General features: G+C 38.1%; 1 protein-coding gene across 1 annotated transcript in view; it reads right to left on the bottom strand.

The window, feature by feature from the left end:
* DNAJB9 (DnaJ heat shock protein family (Hsp40) member B9) overlaps positions 1-24,468 on the bottom strand; it is a 700,535-nt gene that overhangs the window by 494,561 nt on the left and 181,506 nt on the right. Inside the window, exon 8 of the transcript XR_010842140.1 lies at positions 2,305-2,451. The gene's annotated coding sequence lies outside the window, so the exon portion shown is untranslated. The remainder of the gene's footprint in view (positions 1-2,304; positions 2,452-24,468) is intronic.

A 24,468-nucleotide genomic window follows, 5' to 3' on the forward strand; every position in this document is an offset into this window, starting at 1 on the left:
AAGTTCCTTTTTTTTTAATTTAAACTCAAGTCTCACTAAAATAATCCTATAATTCTTTATTCTTGCCTCTAATGTCAATCTCCCTAGTGTGTCATATAACAAAAATTCAATTCTGTTTATATTTTATTTAGTTTAATAAGGTCTTCTTATGATTTATAATGCAACATTCTGTTTGTGTGTAATGTATTATATAATTAGTACCAGACACTTAAGGGGTTGACTTCCAAGTGTTGCCATAAAGGCCACCTTGGAGAATATTAGGAAAACAAGCACTTCATGACCTAAGTGTCAGGAGATCAGAATTCTAGCTTCAGCTTCAATGCTAACTAATTACATGACCTTGGGAAGATCATTCTATTTCTTTAAGTCTCCGCTTTGTCATTTGCAAATGCAAGGCTTGAATTCAATTACCTCTTAGGTCCTTGTAACTCTAATGCTTTATGAGGCTCTTACCTCTCATAGAGAAGGGTGAACTAATGACTAAAAATAAATAGCATTAGCTTACAAGTTCATAATTTTATAGAAAATAGGCATTTGAAGCAATCTAATAAGCTAAATGATACTGTATTTAGCTTATTAGCAATCTAATAAGCTAAATGATACATAAATTACATCTATTTTTATAGGGATTTTTATTTGTTTCTTCTTTTTGTCATTTGTGCAAGAAGTGCTTTGGCTTTTGCTTATGATCTAAAGCAGTCCATCTCTGACTGCTGTGTCTGCTTTACACAAACTCTACTATTTCCAAACAATTCCAATTGCTTTGAATCTGCTCACATCTGGTCACAATAAAGATAAAGCTGTGATAATATTTCTAAAAATAAGTTAAAATTATCTAAGAAGCCAAAAAGCAATAACCAGAATAGAGATTGCTTCATCTGGTGAAAAATGAAGGGAACTGATGCAGATTTCCTGCTTCTTGGTCATTTTTACCTCCAAACCTTGCTCATACTCTCACCCACCCTATATCATGCAATCAGTCCAAATCTATTAGTTCTTTCAAGGTCAGACTCAAAATTTACTTCACTAGCCCTTCCCTCGTATTATACCTTTATTCCTCACGAGACAGGGGCCAGGCTTAGCTTCACTTTACTCCCTACCCATTTATGAACTCTCTCTCCCACTTCAAACATCTACATCAAGGTACCATCATCTTCGCTCTCCTAGCTGCTCAGAAAGCACATCCAGATGTGCCCACTCCAACTATTCATCCTCCACCCTAATATTCTACACCAAATTTTAGCTATATCCTGGCCTGCTCTTTTGGATTACCAATAAATTAAAGCAAAAAATATTGATGATTAAATGCTGGCATATATAGATGGGAATAAAAATATATTTATTAAATACCAAACTTAATCCACGTTATGGAAACATTTGATAACATGAAAAAGGGAAAAAAATAGACTTCTGCACAGTACAGTTAACTTTATCATGTATCGGTCTGACTGGAGGTTAAGCCTTCCATCAAAATAGAGAATGATCTATATAATTCTTCTGATTGCTAGATAGAAGACAGAGAAACCATTCCAGATAATGCTAATAGCCAAGTTGCATAGGAAGAAGAAGGAAGCTTTTTGAGAGACAGTAAATGGTAATAGTTAAGGGCACCAGTTCTGGATTCATGCTGCCCAAGCTCAAACCCCTCTGCCAATTACCAGTACAAAGACCTTGAACAAATTACTCCCCATCTCTGTGCCCACGTCTCCCAACAATACAATAGAGATAGCACTAGCCCCTACCTCATGGAGTTTTTGTGAAGGTTAAATTGTTCACACATATATAAAGTGCATAGAATAGATTAGTGTTTCCAATGATTGTTGCTATTTTTAAGAGGTCCCTCAGTTAAACATGTAAAGCAGCAAATTAAGAACAGAAGGAGCTGGTAACAAAACCTGCACTCAAAGTGTGAGTTTTACAAATTGCAAATAAAACCACTGAGAATTTTCAGCCATCAGTCAAGCAATCCTGATTCGAGCAAAGAAAACACATTATGAAGAACCTTGTGGAACACAGAAGAGGATCATCGCATACACTAAGATTTCAAAGAAAGAAGGCCCAGAATAGATCCAGAAGAGAACATTCCCTTAGCATCCAATTCTTTAGCTGCCATTAATACTGGAGCAATACTATGCATCATAGTGGAGTTTTCCACATGTACATATGAAATATAATGTTTAAGTTTATTAAGTAGTTTTATATTAATTAAATACAGGTCATCTAGGTGGGTTCAGCTCCTCCCCTAGTTATATTTAATGTTGTTTTCATAGAACAACATAAGAATACCTAAGTAGATATTTGTACCTTGTGATCCAAGTGTCTGGAGCAGCTGCGATGCTGGCTCAGGCGATGGACAGGCCAGGCAAGAAGCTCTTCTTCCATAAAGGTACCTTAAGGAGGCCTATTCCTTGCTGTGCTGCAGGTTCAAGTATGCAGTTCGTCTGAAGTGTCCTGTTAATTATTACAGAGGCATTTGAAGGCTTACCTTAAAGGAATGGATTCAATCATTTCACATAGTCCACCTCCCTCCTTTCCAGACTCCTGTATATGTACGTCTCCAGTATATGGAGACAGCCAGCTTCCTCTTGCCTTCTTTCTCTTGTTCGTGTCCAAGGCTCCTCCTTATGCGCCTCTCCTCCTAGTGAACTAATACTATGTCTTCTTCCCAAGAGCTGCCTTTCTTTCATCTAGTCAACATGTCATGTGACCCCTTGCTTTCTGTTTCCCCTACCCATTACACAGTAATTCTCTGTAACTTCCATTCTCTAACCTTTTTGCACATTATTTTCCTTTCTATATCGTTGCTCCCTTTATCTTTAAAAGCTCTGTGCCAGATCACTAGGGTCAGTTATTAACCTCAAGAAAAATGTGTTCACGAGAATCCCCTGGCGGCCCAGTGGTTAGGACTCTGAGCTCTCACTGCTGAGAGCCCAGGTTTGATCCCTGGTCAGGGAACTGAAATCCCACAAGTTGAGTGGCGTGGCCAAAAAGAAAAAAGAAAGAAAGAAAAACGTGTTCCCTCTCTTCATTCTATTTCTGACTTAAAAACTTAGCATAATCTTGATGATTTAACAATAGTGCTGACAACATACATGTGTTAATTAAATGGCAAACCTCAATTTTTGTCAGATGTAGGGTATAATATTCTTATTTTTATCGTTGCTTCTTTACAGCAAGTATTCTGAGCTGATACTAGGAAAGTCCATCCTGAACACACTCATCCCTCCAACTGACTTAAGAAAGGATAGATAGTGATGATGTAGCTTTCCAACATTACCCCTGGAAATTTGACTATTCTTGTCTGATGACAATAAGAATGATGAGACATTAGTCCCTAGGAAAGAGATTTTTCCTATACTGAGGCTGGTCAGGACTGTCAACTACCATATCTGAGCACAGTATCAAAGTTTCATGACCTTCAGTGGTCAAGGAAAAGTTTATCCGAAAAGAAGTAACAGAGGCACAATTCCAGGTTAGTATCTAGGAAGTAAACATGTTTACTCTGTAAACAGGATACAACTCAAGAGGAAAATTCCAATACCTTATTATAAAAGCCATGGACATATGTTTTTATTATAGGCAAAATTATATATGGAGAACTCCCAGGCTCTCCATATTTTACCGGCCTCAATAGACAGGAGACATAGGAAATGCTGTGATTGCCCTTGGTGAAGATATCTGACCAGGAAAGACAGCGCAAACAAAACCACAGGGTGGGCAGCAAGCCCAATAAGCCAAGGGGCCCACCCCAGTAAAAAGCAATGATCTGACCAGATCAACAGGCAGAACACAACCACAGTCAATATCTGTTCTAATTTTTATCACCATGGATTGGTTTCACCTGTTCTTGAATTTCTTATTAATGGAATTATCAATATGTATTCTTGTGTCTGGGTCACAACATAAAATTTTTGAGCTGTGTGCAACAGTAATATTCTTTTTTGTTGCAGAGTAGTATTCCACCATACGGATGTCGTATAATGTATCTATTTCAAGAAGCAAGTTGTTGGATATGGCTAATGTACAGAATTTATGTGGGGATGGTTGAGAAATGGATAGTACATCTCAAAATAAACCTGAAAAGAAAGACAGGACCAAAATCACGACACATGGCTTACTGAGGAGTTTGGACTTTACCTTAAGGGCAATAGGACTTGGACTTTACCTTAAGGAGTTTTAAGGGGTAGGGATAATCAGACACCAAAATCCAGATTATCACTAATGGGAAATCTCAATCTCTAATCAATAATTACTTAGAATTCACCTCAAGGTCTGAGTCTTATAACTGTCAACCAGAGTACATGCACTCCCTCTAATATCCTTCATTTTCATATTCAGCTAAGATATTTTGAGCATCTACTATGTCAGGCTCTCTGTTAGGAAATGTCACGTACATGACAGTTCCTAAGATTCCTGCCATCCTCATTGCCCCATGAGGGTATTCTTACATCTGCATGATCCACCTCTGCCACACAGCTTGGCCACTTGAGTCTGCTCTGCATTTTCCAGTTACCTTGTGATAATGGGAGGATTTGATCCTGCTCATTCTTTTCGGAGGAAAATATAAATTGGTGATTGGAATTACAGCTAAAAGCAGGTGTCCCCACAGTACAGACACATTGTTTCAACAGCTCAGAAGTTATTAGTGTTTAAGCATTTCACGCTCAATCTCGTATGAGCTGGTGCCAGTTGGACAACCAGTTGGCAACTGTCAGTTGGAAGGCGAGTTGTGGCAGTTTTCTGGAATACCTGATGGAAAGACTTTTCTGAGTCTTTTGATGGGACTAGAGCCAAGAATCCATTCACACAACATACCCTGGACCCTATTTGTTACAGGTAGCTCCAACATAAAAAATAGAAAAAGAACAAGGGACATCAATTTCTAAAGGTTTTGAAAAGATCCAAAATCATTTGCTTGTTTTATCCTCCTCCATTTAAAACTGATTTTCTTGAGTACAACTATTTAAGAAAATAAAATTGTAGTGAATATAATTGTTTTAATACAGGAAAAAAAAAACTGCTCACTTATAGAGCACTACATGCTTCATAAAATGCTTTGTGAGTTGAGTTTTATGTCAGGGAATTTTGGAATGCAGGTTGGCAAGTGATGCCAGACATCATAGAGAGGAAAGAAAGAGAAATAGTAATGCCTGAGGAAAACAACTTAAGGACATCTCTGTACCCTGGCCCGAGATGAGAAAGGTGAGTTATTTGCCAGCAGTGGGCCTCCTGGAATTCAGGCAACAAAGAATACAATGAAGGTGGGCTAAGCTCAGGGATCCCAGAAGAACAATGAAGATTTCTTGGCAAGAAGGAGAAGCTGAGACTATGAATGCTGACAGACAGGAAGTGACCCCCATGGCAAAGGCTTCTGATGGGCAACTGAGGACAGACTCACCAGCCAAGCCTTCAATGGTCATGAGGCAAATGAACATTTGGAAGACTGACTGTTTTGCTGGATTCTCAGTTGTTTCTTCTTAGTCTTCAGATAAAATATGTGTATGCGTGATATGTGTAGAGCAGGATAATTTCAGGATATAATTTATGGTTTGCCTTACATTCCCTTTCCCTTCCTTTGCTTTTAAAGGTTCCACGTTTGGTTGCTTCAGGAGAAGTTCATGGCAGGGCAATCTGTTCTTTCTTTTCATAAGCTTAGCACTGTGGGAGGAATGAGGTTTGAAAAGAAAAAGATGGCCCCAGGCTGAATTATGAGCCTTTGGACTGGGAATGGTACTATAATCCATGGTCACAAAAAACTTCAAGGAAACTGGATGCTACATGGGTCTTCTGGATTGACCAGAGCCCCATAATCCAAGAATGGCATGGGGAAGGCAGGGCCATCTAATTGAAAGAGTAAGGCATGTTGGCAGGAGAGGTACTTCTCTGGTTCCACTTTCTTTCATTCTCCAAGCAGTCCAAATCTTCAGGCCAACAGTAAGGGACAGAAAGAGTATCCATACAACAGACTACTACTGTCCCCAGCCCAGCTGACCGGTGAGGAAGTACAACTGGGTTTTCAGTGCAGGTGGATGGGAAGTTGAGGCAGGACCATGTGAATTCTCAGTTGCTTGGTTGATTATCACTGAATATCACCTATGTTCTTTGCCCAACAGCTTTTAGACTTCAAAGATAAATTTAGTCCTTTTATATTTAAAAAAGTATTTCCCTCATCATTTTATATATTATTTGCAGCATGAAACTATCAGACCTGAGCTTCCCCCCAAAATGAAATTGTAAAACAATATAAACCTCTAGCTTCGTTCACTGATCCAACAGTGATCAACCTCTAGTTTTGGATCCAACCTCTAGTTTTGTTCACTGATCCAACTCTACTCTTCAACAGTCTCTAACAATCTCCTTTAACTTGGAAGAAGTTTCTCTCACCTCAAATCCCAATGGACTTCAGCTTTGAAAACAGAACCCATAAAGTCCTCCCACAAACTTCTCTAGACAAAGGAGCAGGAGCTCTTACTATTTTCTTGAATGGAGAAGAAAAAGGAAGGTTTTTTTTTTTTTTTATTATAAAATTATTGTAAGATAAAGGCTCAATGTCAGGGCAACTGGGAGCAGGATAGGTACAGTTTCATCACTCCTTAAATGTTAATTCTTTTGGGTCTGACAACTGTATTCGAGGTTTCTCTCTTTTTTTGGGCTGAAAATATGTAGAGCCACCTATGTTCTAGCTAACATTTAAAAAAATTTACTCCCTGAATAATGGGCGTTTCAGTTATACCCATGGTAGAAAGATGATGAGTGACCACCAAGGCCTATCTGAAACTTTGGTAGTGTATATGAAGCTTGGGGAGGGGACACTCAAAGATGGCTACAGTCACATTTCCCTCCAGCCCAGCAGGAAAAGAGTTGAAACAGTATAATTCCGTTTCCCTCAGAGGAGAGGCAGCAGTTACACACATAATGTCCTCAAGAGCCAAACTTTGTACGTGGGAAACCTGGCTCTCTCAGGATTATATGATTTTGGATAAGGTTCCTGACCCCTCTGTGCCTCAGATTCCTTACCACCAGAGTGAGGATACTAATAGTATATGTTTCAAGTGTTGTTGGGATGATTAAGTTAAAATGTATAGACATCCATACAACAGACAGCAAGAAAGGGAAAACAGAGGAAAGGACACTCCTTCCCAGAAGTTTCACACACCACTTGTGTTTATGTTCCATTCGCCAGAACGTAGTCACAGGGACACATTCTGTAGTCAAGGAAATATGATCTTTATTCTGAGAATCCATTAACTAAAACGTGCAGGGTTCCATCTCTGAGAGAAAAGGAGAATAAATATTGGAGAAATATTTGGAAATATTAGCACTTTCTACCAGAGGCATCTATTGAAAGACTGAATTTGTGGAGGGAGATTCACACCTGCTACATAAGGTTATTTTGTCTCTTTCAACAGTCTATATTGAGGTCTTGCAAGATGTGTGAGGTGAAGAATGTTGTTCTTCTCCAGGATGTAAGTAGTTCCACATGGTTGGGAGAAGATAAGCTAAGGAAGAAGATATTCCTAAATTTAGAAATCTTGCCTCCTACAAAACAGTCTGAGCAAAGTAAGAGTTACCCAAGAATAATTTCATTTGATTAGCTAGCTTATAAATTGGACAGGGCAAGCATTATAATCCTGAGTTTATACATGAAGAAAATTGAAGCTGATTGAGGTTTCTGTGTTCACACAACTGTTCAGTGACAAAACCTGGTCTCTTATCCATGACTTCTGACCACAAAAACAAGCAATCTTTTCATTAAACCAAGTTTAGTTTTATTACGTAACTAAATATTGAATCACTATTCACAGCACTTTTCACAAGAAGAAATGGATCTGAGCAGAGGAGTGTTCTTGATAAAGTTTTATTATAGGAGCTGGGCATCTGAATTCTGTTTTCAACCCTACTATTATTTAGTTTGTGACTTGGACAAGTAAGTAACATTCGTGTGCTTGACTTACCAGATTGAAAAATGTGAAAACTTTGTAACTTTACTCTTAGTTCTATGTTATGTGTCAGCAACTACAGTATAAGCTATTCCCAGGCAAGAATCTAGCCTCCATATAACAGACAGAGAACCACCTGTCACTAAGCATACAAAAATAACTCTATAATAGGTGACCTGTTGGACTAGATGACCTCTAAGGTTTTATGGGAAAATGTTGGGATACCCCTGAGGCATCCAGAAGCACTCAGTAACTGACTGGTAAAAAAGAAAAATCACCTCTGATTTACACTGCTTGGTGAATAAATCATTTGATACTTGTGGCAAGTGAACCAAAGGGAAATTGAGATATTCTAAGAAGCAAGGTGAATCAGAAAAGTCTGGAAAAAAATTATTTTTTAATGAATTTAACCACTGGTAATTAGGATTGGCAGTAGAAATTAGCATAAATACACTGTCCAAATGGTAATGCAACTAGAACACTGTTATAAATTCTTAATGCCCCTTTTAAGAATAGAAAATGACAACTCATCAAAGAACAATTCATCAGGGTTTACCCAGCACTGACCTGAGCGCTTCATTGCTCTGATCTGTGGAGCCCATTTCAATACACTAGGCAAAATGCTTAGAGTGGAGAAAAGAGAATTTTCATATAGTAATAGTCTAGATTAGTAGGTTTCAAACTTTCTTGGTGGAAGAAAATTGTCCCATTTTTCAAAGGGATTAGGAGGCAGAAATCCAATATAAGAACAGTAAAAACAGCAATAACTAGTACTGAATATTACTATGTGGCAGGTGCTGATTTAAATATATGTGTTAATTTACTTAAACCTCACAGCAGCACCCAGATATTGGTAATATTACGCCCAGTTTGCACCAGATGAAGAAAGTTTGTAATAGGGAGGTTAAGTAAATTGTGAAGATCTCCCAAGTTGTAATGGAAGAAGCCAGGTTTCTATGAACAAGTCTTCCCCTGAGCCCGGTTACACTCTTTGCTTTTATAAGTAAAAGAAACAGATGTATCAGAGCTGTTCTGGTTAGAAGTGAATGGGTATGATGGACCACTCCCCAAGGGCTGCCTACTGGTCTAAATGAAACCTACCTTCAGAACATCTCATATATGGATATCTGGAAAAGTACCTGTGATGCTGTCCTTGGATTTACTAGACAGAAGTCTCTCCCTTTATAACTTAATATTTTTAAATACATTTGAACCCTTTGTATTTGATTTTCCAGAGTCAGATCTAAGATACAGTCATGTCTGAATGAGACAACAATCAATTTTTTGAAGTCTCCAATCTAGAGCAGAGATACAGAAGTAGACAGTAGATTCCCCATAATGACAATAAATGTTCAGGGCAACTACATGTAACTACAATAGGCGTCATATGATTGTAATGACCTCATAGAACTCTAGCCTTTATATACCCAAGAGGTGACCAACAACTATGGTGGTTAGAGAAATGTGTTAAAGAAGCAAAAGCTATGGTTTTCATTTCTATGTGGTAGGTAACTCAACTTTAGTCTGTTTCTAGGCCAGTACTTGCCTCTTTAATCAGAGTGAACTTCCTTGCAAGTGCAAGGTCCTTTTCTCTTTCTGAAGTCCTTTCTCTGTCACACAAAGTAGAATGTATCCCCCAATCACAGTTTTGCGATAAATGCAAGTGACCAAGATAGACAAGACGAGAGTATGACCAACAAATCATCATCAAAATTCAGCTACTCTGGGAGACACACACCCAAGCATATCACCCGGACTATACATCAGGGTATGTATATCATTGTATGATATTTTTTATTCAAAAGACAGCATAATTTTGTATCTACAGGAACACAGACCTCATATAGTGGTAAAGAAACTTCCATGTGCGTTTAAAATTCTTTTTTGGGCTTCCCTGGTGGCGCAGTGGTTGAGAATCCGCCTGCCGATGCAGGGGTCACGGGTTCGTGCCCTGGTCCGGGAAGATCCCACATGCCGCGGAGCAACTAAGCCCGTGAGCCATGGCCGCTAGGCCTGCGCGTCCGGAGCCTGTGCTCCGCAACGGGAGAGGCCACAGCAGTGAGAGGCCCGCATACCGCAAAAAAAATAAAAAAAAAATAAAATTCCTTTTTATAATTCAACTCAGTAAATGTTAATCTAGCCCCCTCTCTGTTCTTAACACCAGTGATAGTAGATGACAGTGACACAGTATCACCATGTCAGTATAATCTTAATCATCTTTGCTCATTTGTAAACCTTTATCCGTCAACCGTTCATCTCTTATTATGGGTGAAAATTTTCATCCTTAAATACATTTCCCTCAGCAGTGAACAACTCCAGTGCCTCTCCTGACCTGGCAACAGTATGGAGGAAGTACTACTCATTTCAGCATCACAGAAGCAGCCTCAGAGGGCAATGAGTTCCCAGGATAGGCTTAGGCAGGGTTTACCCAGTGGAAGTTTAATCAACTTCACTAGTGGTTGTGAAGAAATATTGAGCCATATCCACACATAATAATCCTCATCTTGCTTTGGTCCATGTATTATAGAGGTTTTACCAGCAGGATGAATTGGCTGTTCCAGAAAAAAATAAAATAAAAAAATCCTCTACTCTGACAACAGTGTATAAATGGGACAGATGTGATAGGTCAATGGTAGGAAGGAAGATCTTTTCCATATTTAAATCTGAAATTTTCTAGTTTCTACTAGAGAAATGGGCAGAAAGGTGGAATATATGCACTGGATAGAAAATGAGATTTCTAGTTCTAGGCATCAGTCCTTCAGAAGAAGTTCCAATTATTAATAATCTTTTCAAAAAACATCAACAAAGAACATACATTAATTCATAATAGCACCAAATTTGGCTTGAGATTTTGAAAGCCTATTATTTAGATATGCAACTGCATAACTACTTTTCCTTCTGTGATCAGAGATTATAAAATATGCAAGTGTGAAATTGCTATGCTTCACTGATTACCTTGTCTTACATTCAATCTTACTTTGTTTTTGTTTTTTTTTTGTTGTTTGTTTTTTTACACAGATGCATGCACAGCCCTTTGGTGAAGTATCACTAGCACAATATCAAGAGTTCATACTGGAAAGTATAACTGATAACAATAATTTAGTAGCACTTTTACAAAAAAATTGATAAAACTGCTGTACAACTCTAGAATGCACAGAAGTTATGCAATTTAGTAGTCATTTACAAAGGAACATAAAAAATAAAGTACCCATTTTTCCCAAGAGAAATAGAAATGCAATTTCCCAAGCAAAATCTATTCATGTTGGAATTTTTATTAGCTCTGTGTAATGGAAAGGCTATTAAATATATATTGTTTTGTGCTTCTGAATAGTTTTCACATCTTCTTAAGTGAAGACAAGATCAGTATTGCATTATGAAAAGTACCATTCACACATTGTAAGCACCAGTTCACAATGCAACAGGCTGGAAAAGGCAAAATAAATTCCAAAATCTAAACAGGGCAAATGTGTTAAAATGAATGATAGCTTTATTACTTACTCCATAGATACCACGTAAAAGAACAAAAATCTGAGATTTGAAGCTAGCTTTTACTGAAAAGATCTTTAAAGCCATTTGTTGAAAATGCAATGACACCTAGTGGCAGATTCAGCTCATCACTACTCTGTACTCACCAAGAGACCTTTGGGCCCACTGTCATTTTAAGACATTCTCAAAATAGGAAAATAAATCTGGTATTCGGGGTCAACATGAAAGTTGGAAAGATAGCTTACTGCAACTAAAAGGACAAGCTTTCATTTAATAGTCGAGATTGACAAAATGAGAATAAGACAGCATTTTGAGAGAGGGAGGGTACTGCTCCCTGTCCTTCATATTCCTGTGTTGATACTCCACATGGACCTGAACAGAAATGTTTTAGAGTCAATTCCATCATTTCAAAGAGGACAATTTAATGAATCAAATCTTGTTTAGTGTCTATTCTGGTAACATACAAAAATGTCTGCTTATACAAAATGATGGGCAAAAGTTTGGTCTTGATCCAGCCCTACCCTAGTGAACCAAGGAGCTTCAGCTCCAAGTTCCCTATAAATTGTTCCTCTCTTCTTTAGGGAGCTAATCCAGATAAGAGTCTCTGAAAACATTTACTGAGAACTTACAGTCAGGTTAAGGATCCTTTCTTCATAGGTGCCTTTTAGACACCATGACTTAAATGGACAATTTCTCTCCTCAAAAGTATATAATAACATGAAATATTTAGGCCAACTTAAACTCCCAAGGACTTCTCCACAGGGTGTATCACAAACTAAAAAGTTCTGGGCTATTCGTGGAAGAATGGTTGAGAAAGGTAGCTATTTCATTAATAGCAACATTCCCATTGAGCTGTACTTTGTTCTTAATTTTAGTCAACAAAGATACATTAAATACCTGCTAAGCCCCAGGCACTGTATTAGACCTAGGTGAGCCAAGTCAAATAAGTCAGAACTTTTGACCTTGGGACTTCCCCAGTCTGGTGGATCATGAGATCAGGGAGCACATCAATGCCAGGGCAAAGGTAAGCACTGGGTTCTTTTTATAAGAGTGGTCTGTGAGAAGGGGAGATGTTACCTAACCCAGATTGGGCAGGGAGTGGGGCAGGAAGTAATAATAACGAGAAAAGTCTTCCCTGACCAGATAGCATTGGCGCCAACTTTAAAAAAAAAAAAAATTATTGGAGCATAGTTGACTTACAATGTTGTGTTGGTTTCAGGTGTACAGCAAAGTGAATAAGTTATACATATACATATATCCACTCTTTTTTAGATCCTACTCCTATATAGGTCATTAAAGAGTATTGAGCAGAGTTCCCTGTGCTATACAGTAGGTCCTTATTAGTTATCTACTTTAGTAGTGTGTATATGTCAATCCCAATCTCCCAATCTATCCCTGCCCCTCTTATGCCCTGGTAACTGTAAGTTTTTTAATAGGGCAGAAATAGATGAAGAAATGCAGGGTGGTGGAGAGAGGGCAGAACTTAGGTGGAAGGAATGGAAGGTAGAAAATAAGCGGGGGAGATCATGGCACATTACCTAAAAAGCAAATCAGTCAACATAAATTTTACACTAAAGGTAATCAGTTACCTTTGAAGGATTTCAAGAAAAAAAGTGATAATATTTAATTGGAATTTTGGAAATATCACTCCCCGTAGAGAATGCCTCAGGGGCTCTATGAGACCTGCTAAAGTTGTGGAAGACTGTGTGGGAAGCAAAGTTCACTGGATTCTGTGGAGAAACTCAATTCCACCTAATTTAATCAAAGTTGGCTAATCAGACTCAGGATCTATACAGCTTGGATGGAGAATCTCACAAATTAGCAGATTAGCCATTTTTAGCAATCAAGCAACTCAGTCATTTTGCGAATGTTGAAAACTATTAAGCTTACTTCCTCCTACCTAACAACAAGAAAATTTAAGACGGAAAACAAGAAAATAAAACAACTGACAGTGGCAAGAGTTCTTCTGAAAGTTTTCCTGATGCTTCACCTGCTCCCAAACAGGTTATCAGTCCTATTAGAACTAGCTTCTCTAAGAAGTACAAGCAGAGCAGTAAAATGCAGATCGAGAGAGGAAGTGCACAGATTGGGGAGCGTTTTTAAAACTAACATGCAGTCTAATCTCTCCATGGGTGGGCTGGTGGGTTTTGTCGCTTTAGGAAAATGGCAGAACAAGCTCTTGGAACTCTTACTCTCTTCCAGATTCCATTCAGAGTCGAGATGCCCTAACCTTCCCTTGAAACACAGTCCAAACAGCCTCACAGAGCAAAATCAAAGCAATGAGTACAGAGCTGATTCAACCACTGAAAGGTTTTCAGAAGGAGAATTTTGATTTCATTCCTTATATGTTTTGTATACAAAGGAGGGAAGGAGGGACCACTACATAATATGTAGGCAAGGAAGTAGATACCAGGATGACTGATGACTGAGGCTGCTACAGTTTTCAAGACAAGAAATGATGTGGGTCTAAACAAAGGCAGTGGTTAGAAATACTAAAGAAACTGAATAAGACTTGTCAACCAGTTGGATGCAGAATACAGGGGAATGGAAAAATCTGGGATAATCCCCACATTTCTGGCTTAGAAGGCTAAGTCGCAATGCCATCCATCAAGCTTGAAAATGTAGGAGCGAAGATAGGTGGAGGGAGTGAAAAAGAGAGGGAATTAAGTTGTATTCAAGTAAGCCTACATTTTCTGTGGAACATCAGTGAACTGCCCATCAGGCTATTGTTTCTTTGTTTTCTGCTATTGAGTTGTCTTTATATATTTTTTTATTAATCTCTTATCAGAAACATGATTTGCAAATATTTTCTCTCATTCTGTAGGCTGCTTTTTAATTATGTTGATGGCTTCCCTTACTATGCAAAAGTTTTTGATTTGATATAGTCCCATTTGTTTATTTTTGCTTTTGTTGCTTTTGCTTTTCTTGTCAAAAAAAAAGATTTTTTTAATAATAAACAAACTACCCCAGTTATGCCCCTACGTTATTCCCTCTTTCCAAATTTACTTTCTTTACTTCATACTTACCTCTTAATGGGGACTTAACTTTTCAGGATGGCATCTCCTCAGCACTCGACTATACACATTCACTCATGCATGCACACAGCTCCTCTCTGGAATGCCATTCAAAGGAGCTGTTTTGTTCTACTGTGGCCTGGGGTTTGCATAAAACAATCTCTGAGAAACAGAATCAGGCACAATCAGCATTCCTTCCATTTAGGGTCCAAGGAGCACATCCAAACCCTTCTTAACACGCTTGGATTGCCATGAAACAGATGGCAAAAAAAATAGGAAGGGCCTTAAAACCATACTAATTAATTTAATGTTCTTGGCAATGAGGAGTCATTTGTTGTTTTAAGAAGAAAATAGACATGATAAGCGAAAGATATCAGAGAAAATTTGGGAGAAGTGTGGAGAGGTACTGAGATGGCTGAAGACAAGATATTATTAGGAGGCTATCTAACTAAACTAGTTGAGAAATGAGGAAAGTCAAATGAGGGGAATGGCAGAGTAAGTGGAGAAAGAAGAAAGAAATCTCAGTTAGTTTTGACATACTATAAGCTAGACTTACTGATTGGCTCCTGGGGCTGTGAGAAATAGGAGTCAAAAATGGCAAAGTTTCCAGGAGGATGACTTCAAAGTAATTCTATTAAGAGGGTGAAAGTGCAGAAGAGGGGAGAAAGTTTACAAGAGAATAGTAGTTAGTTATATGACCTTTGAGAGGCATTAGGGCCAACTAGATGAAGGCAATAATTATTGGCAGCTCAGACAAGGTCTGGGCTGGAGATACAGGTTTGTGAAAATCAGCATAGTTGAGGCCATCACAATAAATAAGAGGATGAGAAAAGTAAAAAAGAACTTATCCTATTCTTGTAAAAAAAACCAATATTTACAAGCTTCTGAAAGAAAAAGAAACCTAAAAGAGTTTCTTTTAGAGACTGATTTTTTTAAAATAGTAAAAAAAAAAAAAAAAAAATCAAGAGGAAAATGGGAAAATGTAGTGATTCAGAAGGCAAAGGATGCTTTGTCATGGTAAATGCCACAGAAGTCCTAGAGGATAACAGCTGAAAAGAAGCCATTAGATAGGGCAGGTGGGAGGTTGTCAGTAACCTTTGAAAAGCTAGCTTCTGTAGAGTGATGGATAGGAATAAGAATCCCCGGCAAGTTGAGGAAGACTGAAGGAGTATTGAGTTTTCTTTCAAATCTGGGGACAAAGAATAGGGACAATATTGAGCACCAAAGGGACTCAAGATCCAGGAAAGCTGTAATAATTCTTAGTATGTGGACATTTTTATACATGGACAAGCTGGTTAAGGCCAGTGAAGAGGAAAATTCTGAAGATATGAGAGAGCTGGGAAATAACACTAGCTCCTAAGAAGAGTTGATATGGGTCGACTCTGTTACCCTTACCCTGTTAAGGGTAACATAACTCTCATTTTATATCCTGGTTTTCCGCTTAGTCTCTTGCCAGTCTCCCAATATTTTCAGAGGAACAAGCTCAGCTTGCTGATGTTAGGAGCCCAGGATAAATACCTTTAAAAAAATGATAGTTGGCCTTTTTCAGGCAGTCATTTTTTAATAATCTCTTCAGACACACAACCCACTATTTTTGCAATGCCCAGAAATCTAGGTCCCCAAAGCAAAGTGTTTACTGGCAGATACTTGCTGTTTCAGAGCAGGGCACCTCTCCACTGCCCTCCCTCCTCTATTTCTCACCAGGCCGTTTATTTACAGCTCTCTCTGTCTCTCTCTCAAATGCTTTAGGAATAAAGCACTCTCTCATTAAGTCTCCTTCACTTACTGCAGGATTTATCCCACTTACTACTAATAAACAGGTGTGATTTATGACAAGTGGTTTACTTTCACCCATTACAGGCATCTAAGGCTAACTCTGAAAACTCTCCAAACACTGATTCAAATGTTACTGAAGCTGAGCCCCTCTCTGTTCCCAATTACTTCACAGAATACCTTAGAGAGAAGAAAGTTTTGAAGGCAGCTGAAGGTTCCCTTCACAGAGAGCACAAAGCTTCCCTCGAAGAGACACTTAACACTACCCCACTCTTGGAATAGGCTTCAACTGTTTTGTCTTTCTTTTAATATATACATATCTCAAATTCAGGTTCAACCTTCTATGCATCTGTTTACAAGCAAGTCATGATATCTACTCTAGAATGTTTTCTAAATGCCTTAAGCAGATTAGTTCTCACATCAATGAGATTTTAGATGTAGCCACCACCTCAAGGTAGATGGATGGCCTGGCTGACTTGTAAATTATTTTCCCATCTTGCATAACTAACTGTACTCTTGAGAGACCTTGAGATGAGCTTCTAGGTGTTTAGTTCAGGTCTCTGTATTTCATCTTTAGTCACTCCCATCACCCAAACTGGGGCCATATTTTCAATGCTACTGAAGTTGGGGAAACTGCTGGAAGAGCAAGTTTGGGGAGGAAGGGCCAAGTGAGGTTCAGGATGGAGTCAGATTACCTTACTCTGAAACTTTCAGTAAAATTTAGGGTTAGAGGTAACACTTCCTATGCTGGAACCCCTTTCTTATTTCAGCAGAGATCCCTGATGCTCGCCAGATGGGGGAAATGGCTCAGATAACATTATATCTATTTTCTCCAAATCGGCACTCAGCAGTCCTAATGTCAGGACCTGTCATAAATGACAAAGATTAGTACTGTTTTTTTAAGGATTAACATCAAAAAATAGCTCCAAGCCTTAAAGATTCTCACTCGAAACCAGAAACATAGAGGAGATGGAAACGAATGGTGATGAGATTTTAGGTGATAAGTTCTCATCCACGACATGAGAATAAATGGGTTTCATTTAATCAAGTGAACAGTTGTTTCTTATCTTATTTTTTCTTTTATTCAGCTTCCAAGCTAATACAAATGATTACGGAGGAAGCTAGGAACAGGGCAAAAAAATTAACAGTAAATCTGAGCCATGTAAACATAGGGAGGTAAGATTTGGTGTGATTAGCGAAAGAGAAGTGGAATTCCGATTAAAAGTTACCATTAAAAAAAATACTTTGGAAAAAAAAATGGTTCTCCTTGTTTATGAAAATAGAAAATAAGCAAAACTATTTTTCCCAGAACAACACAGACACCACTTCAGCTTTCCTTTGATAAGCCATTAATGAAATAAGATAATTAGTGATGGCATCTTACAACCATTCACCCACAAAATCTCCTTAGCAGAGAGATTTTCTAGTTCTGTAGTTTATAAATGGATCTGGGCTTCCATATTCTGTATGAAAGCTCATGTTAAATGAATCCCTGTGCTCTGTAATAAGGTCCTTGACTCTCCAGGAATCGCAGCCCCCCACATCAAATGCCATGGGGGGTTGACTGCCTAATTTTAGATGATGTCTTACTCCATTAGTGCCTAGCATTAGGGAGACAGCATGATGTGGTATAAGAAATTTAGGTCTGGAAATCCACAAACAAGGGTTCTATCTCTGCATCTAAATACAAAGTGATTTCCATAAGTTATAACCTCTTTGAAGATCAGTTTCCTCATCAGTTAAAAAAAGGCAGGGAGGGGAAGATTATGTCTCCTTCAAACTCTTTTTTTTAAAATTTGTTTATTTATTTTTGGCTGCGTCGGGTCTTCGTTGTTGTGCACGGGCTTTCTCTAGTTGGGGCGAGCGGAGGCTACTCACTGTTGTGGCCTCTCCCGTTGCGGAGCACAGGCTCCGGACGCGCAGGCTCAGCGGCCATGGCTCACGGGCCCAGCCACTCCGCGGCAGGTGGGATCTTCCCGGACCGGTGCACGAACCTGTGTCTCCTGCATCGGCAGGCGGACTCTCAACCACTGCACCACCAGGGAAGCCAGGGGGCTACTCTTCATTGCAATGTGCGGGCTTCTGCTCTAGGCGCGCGGGCTCTAGAGCTTAGGCTCAGTAGTTGTGGTGCATGGGCTTCGTCGCTCTGTGGCATAGTGGTATTTTCCTGGTCCTGGGCTTGAACCCATGTCCCCTGAATTGGCAGGCGGATTCTTAACCACTGAGCCATCAGGGAAGCCCCTCCTTCAAACTCTTAAAAACTTGATTTTCTTGTTACAAAAGAAGTTGGGGTGATCATAATTATCACAACAAGCTAACACTACTTTTTCAATGAGAGTGCTTCATTTTAAAAAGCCAAGAGACAGAACTACATTAACTCCTTATATTATTTTCTAAATTATCTTTAATTACAATCATAGACATGGTGATTAACATAAGGAGTAGATCTTCTATTTTATATTTAGCAGATCAAAAGGACTCTGCTCTTTCTGAAGTCCTAATTTTCATTTGAATTATAAACACCTTTGTTAGCAGCTGTTCTACTATAATATCTTTCTTGGATCACACAGGTGTGATAGTATTAAGACCCACAAAATGCACAGAGAGATAAATATCCTCTTAGCCTATTCCAGTCATACAGTATTTCTTCCTGTGGTGAACATTTTCTGAAGAGTCATTAAAACTCTATTTCCCTGCTTAACTAATAGCAGCATGGGGTTAAATCAAGTGAATAAATAACTAAATGGAGATCATTTTCTTAGAGAAATTGTTTTCTCATACTTGTCTCAAGCTTGTGAATTGTCTGGTATTTGTCTGACCCATCATCATTTTTAAAAATAATGAAGTAAACAGCACACGTGCACACTTGCATTCATTTACATATCACACAAAAGAAAAACAGGCATCATGTCATAACAGAAAAACCTGAAATACAGCCCAAATCTAGAGTTCTACAAAGTGAAGTAGACAAACAGCTTCAAACAGTTATGATTCCCCTGTTTTATAGGGCACAGACCTTACTGTGACATTGACATTCACTCATTCATTCATTCATCCAAGCACATGTTAAAGTACCTGGGTCGCTGGCTAAATGCTAAGAAAATATAAAGGTAGTCTGTATGACCAAAAACTTCTCAATTTATGACAAAAGTGGATATGTATTCAATACAATGTGTTAAGTTTTATAACAAAGGTATGCTCTGGAGACTAGGTACTGCAGAAGGGAGCACCTCTGCTGCATGGTTTTCAATTGTCCTTGCAGATCTCCTTTCCACCCTTCCTCTGTGATGCTGCCAGGAGGCAGACCTTACAGCTCTTTGAACAACCTTACCTTCTGGCTTCAAGTTGGGTTCAGACGATGAGAGACACTGAAAGCAGGACAGAGGGCACAAGAACACTAAGGACAGGTGTTTATCTCCCAATTCCTCCTTGAGAGGTAGCTGCAGGTTGTACAACAGACTACATCTCCTGTTAGGTGGTCCGTTCTGGGGTAAACCACTACGTCCTCTTGCCCTGTCAGGCCTAACACTATAATGACCCGCAGCTGTTGCTAGTCCTGGGACCCTGCACTATCTTTTGTGGGTTTCCCTTAATCATATCTACACTTTTGTAAATAATCTCCATATTAAACCGTCCTCAAATTACCTACTTTGCATACACTGTCTGTTTGTTTTCTTGATACATCACCCAACCCAGACTGGGTTGGGAAGAACCATATTTAGGAAGACAAAGTATATCACCTGGTGATGAAAAGGAAGGGAAGATTGAATAAGAGAAGAAAAAGGATTAAAGAATGGACTTTAAAAGTGGAAAAAAATTTCATCTGTAAAAATGTAAAGAACAAGGAATATATGATAAGTCTGAAGCAACTGGAGTTGTTCAGAAAATGGTGGAATAGACAGCCAAAGAGGCAATCAGGGGCCAGATCATGTAGAGCCTGGTGTGATTCAAGGGAATTTGGGTCTCATTATGAATTCACTTTTCTTGAAGCATCTTTGTTCAGTGCAGTTTCAAAAGGTGACAATAGTGGCATTTTGGAAATTAGAGGGGAGAGAATTGAAATTGGAGATAGGAAGAGCATTTATCAGTTTAGTACAATTATCTCAACAATACGGTTGAGAAGTAATGTACATCTGGACTAAGGCCATGCCAGAGGGGATTGAGAGAAGGAAATGGAGAAGCATATATTTGATGGCACTTTGTGACCAATTAAATACTGGGAGAAAAGTAATGACACATACTGGCTTAGATAACTGAATATATATATATATATATATATATATATATATATATATATATATATATATATTTGTAGCAGCTTTATTATGTGCTAAACACTGTTCTTACAGTTTTACATATTTTGGCTGTTTTTGTCCTCCCAGAAACTCCTGAAAATAACAATAACTTTATCCCTATTTTTTCACATGTAGCTAGCAAGGTACAAAAAGCTTAAGCAACTTGTGCAAAGTCATTCGAGTAATAAGTAGAGAAGATAAGATTATAGGAGGAGAAGGAGTTTGGAGAGAAGTTGAGTGAGATTAGGAAAAACAGGTTGGAATCCATTAGTCTCTCTAATAGTTGGGAGATATTTAAGTAGAGAAGTCTGATAAGCAATTGGATATACTAGCTTGGAGTCCAGCAACATAGAAACACAATGGCTAAAGATATAAGCTTGAAAATATTCAACACATATTCTTCATAACTGAAGTCTTAAGACAGGATGTGAGTCCCTAGGGAGATTATGCAAAGTGAAAGTGGGTTTCTGGTTGGAGACCAAGGCAGCATTAACATTTAAGGAATAGAGTAAGAGGGGCATAAGCAGTAGACCCCACAATGTATTCCTGTCCCAAAACTCCTCACTAATCTTCCATCTTTCCCCACTGAGAATTATCTGCTCAAGACAAATTTATCTCCTTCTCTTGTATTGTGCTTCTTCTGATTAACTCCCTTTGAAAGATGGCCCCTGCATTCCACTCATCCAAACCTTTCTCAGTCTCCAGGAACCATTTCAGATCCTACTTCCTCATTGGAATTTGGTCCCAATTATCTCATTCTAGGAATTGTAAATCGCACTTTGCTATAAAACTCAATGGGCATGCTCAGTTCTTTTTGTGGATATTTATCTTTTCTATTGCCTCTCTGCTTTTCTGTATCTCCATGCCTGTATCTCCAAATAGATCAGAGACTCCATAAAGGAGAAAGCATTCTTATTTTTATATCCCATTGTTCCCAAAGCAGTGCCTCATACATGGTGAATATTTGGTAAATAGTGTGCACTCTCTGATTTGGTGTTGACAAGGACTAGACACTATCCATATGAGCAAGTACATTCTCTATCAAGTCTCTGAGTGAAACTATCAGAGAGTTGAAATCTTTACTTCACTACCATTCTCTTCTCTCATATGCCCAGTGTCTTCATGTTTATTGCCATTACTCTCTCTGAGGAATGTCATGAGCTCTACACCCTTTCTGATCTGTCTCCTATACAAACTCATGTGACCACAATCCATTCTCTCACTACAATCCTGCAAGCTAAGTACTAGCTGACCTGACTTTTTTTTTCCTCCACCAGATAAAAGGTGAAACTTCCAGGTTCCATCTAGAAGAAATACACTAAACCTATAAACCTATTTCCATTGCAAGAATTTAGGCACTCTAGAATATATTTTGAGACAAATAGGGTTTGTGGGGGTTGTGATTTTCTTCAAATCTTATTACATGTTTCTAGTTCTTAATTATTTCTAGGATCTGGACCTGAAACCTATTAAAATATAAAGGTATTTGGGGTAGAATTTTCCCATGTTATAAATTCAATACTTTACCATTTCTTTTCATGTGACTTTGGACCAATTTTTAGGAACAGAACGTATTTCACTTAAAAGATATACTAGGAAGAACATCCTATTCATTCACATTTGTGCCATTCCATGTTTGATATGAGGGAACCATCCACTTGCCACAACTTTAAATCCTATAAATATTAGTGTCTAAAATATCTATACTTTCACAAGTAATGTCTGCCTTGTCTTTAGGCTGAATTTTGTATGCCTTTTTTTGTTTTCCAGTATAATTGTACATGGGTTATTAAAAATGGCATGTGTAAATGATAATATTAATAAAATACTAATTTGTACTCTAATAATGGTCTCCCACTGATAGAAAAATGCTGGGAAAGATATGCTGACATTATTTCTGACGCAGTTTTAGCTCATTACAAGAACAGCAAAATCTTCTATCCTTTTTTTTTCTAAAATAAAAGCATAGTTTCAAAGGTCATCATCCATTTGACTTTCACCTAAAGAAAGGAATGATATCAATGGCTGAAAGAGGCTCAAGAGTTAATGAACTTTGGATTAAGTGCCATTTGTCACTAATCAGTTTCCCTTTTCAGGTACTAAACTTTTCACTAATTCATTTATTATCATTTAGGGAGTAAACTCAACATTTAAAGAATCCATATGGCTATATCTATATTAAATATCCATGCTGATATGGAATTGTGGAAAGCTCTGTGTACTTGGAAGCAGGTTTGAGTCTTATTACTTACCAGTTTAAGTTATTAAATTGTGATTTTTCTCACCTATAAACTAAGGACCTTAATAATGTGTAAATAACAAGACTACAAAGATCCAATTAGCTACTAAGTGCAAAAACTGAAGTGTTTTAGATGGAAAAACCCTATATAAATATAACTTACTAACACTATCCCAGGTCTTTAAAGAGCTTAGTAATTCAATGTGCTATAATGGAGGGAAAATGGGTTTTGGAGTTCGACACCCAAAGTTTCCATATGTTTCTACTTATTTATTTATTATCTAAATACCAAAAATTTCAGTCATTGAATTCTGTTTCCACAGAAGAAAAAACGGGACAATATACAAAATTTTAACATTCTGTGAGCCATCAGAGAACAAAGCCTCCAGGCAACTAAATGAACTGAATTCCAAAGAGTAATAAACTCCCTTAAACAAGAAGAATGTTAATCTGATTCCAGGACACAGGTTAGCCATATTTACTAGTGAACAGGGTCACAGTATTTAAATGAATGAATGAAGTGGCCCATAAATGTGGTCATTTCTTCACTCTAGTACATTCTTTTTTCCATGTTTTACCTTTCCCTGTAGGAGCATAGTAAGCCCTCAAGTCTGGACTAGGAGGCAAGGAAAAGGTCCAGGTCATAAGAACCCTGTTGGAATTTCAGGCACAATTTCAGCCAGTAATAAAGTGTTTCTTTGCTTCCATGGTTATGTTCCTTGTGTGTATATCTTTCTCAGCACCACAGGGAGGGTCAGCTCTAATTTAGCGCAGAATTTGATTATTCCTGAGTACTTTTGGCATAATAATGCCATATAACCACCTTTATACAATCAAAACCTCACTAATATTTCCAATAAGTATCATAATAAAATTAAGATAAAATGTTTTTACCGCTGATATAGCATATTTGTTACCAGATCTAGGCATATAACTCTCCACAAAATGATTTAAAGTTTTAGGAGAACTAATATTTATAAGAAACCTCCAAAGTGCCAAGAAATTTCTACCAATAACAACAATTAGCTGATGTCCCACAGTGTATCAAGGACTACAGTAGGTGCTTAATGTGCTGTATTGAATTTAAATTTCACAATAGCTCTATGGAGTAAACTTGATTACTCCCATTTCACAGAATGAACTGATGGTTAGGGAACTGAGGTTAAAGTTACTCAATCAGTATATGTTATTTGCAACTAAAGGCCTGATTTTCCTACTATACCACATTGCTTTGTTAAGCCATTTGAAGTTCTTAAGTAATATTAATAACTTAATTACAATTGTATAGTATTTTATACTTTAAAAACTTCATAACAGCCCTTGAAATTGCACAGCCTAGCAAAGTACATCTAGCTCAGCACAGCTCTCTATTTACATTTTGAGGTACCCACATTAGATGTATCTCCCATCTCCCAACACAGATACTCTATATTGCTATGAGGTACATTATTTCCAAACATAAGTCTCCATACCTATATGCCCACTCAACCTGAGAAAACCATACCAGCTATTAAAAAAGATAAACTATCTGTTTACCCACCATTCCCAGACCCAACTATAGGATCTTATCACTGCAGTATGCAGAAAGCCATATCCAACACACATTCCAAAATGCTGGAATAGAAAGAACAAAAGGAATCCGATCCCAAGGTTAATTCCAAGTTCACCTGGATAGATTATGGCCAAAGCTTTAAGCCCATACCTGGCTGGAAAATCAGAGC

Source organism: Kogia breviceps, chromosome 9, assembly GCF_026419965.1.
Source record: "Kogia breviceps isolate mKogBre1 chromosome 9, mKogBre1 haplotype 1, whole genome shotgun sequence".
In the NCBI taxonomy this organism is placed as follows: domain Eukaryota; kingdom Metazoa; phylum Chordata; class Mammalia; order Artiodactyla; family Physeteridae; genus Kogia; species Kogia breviceps.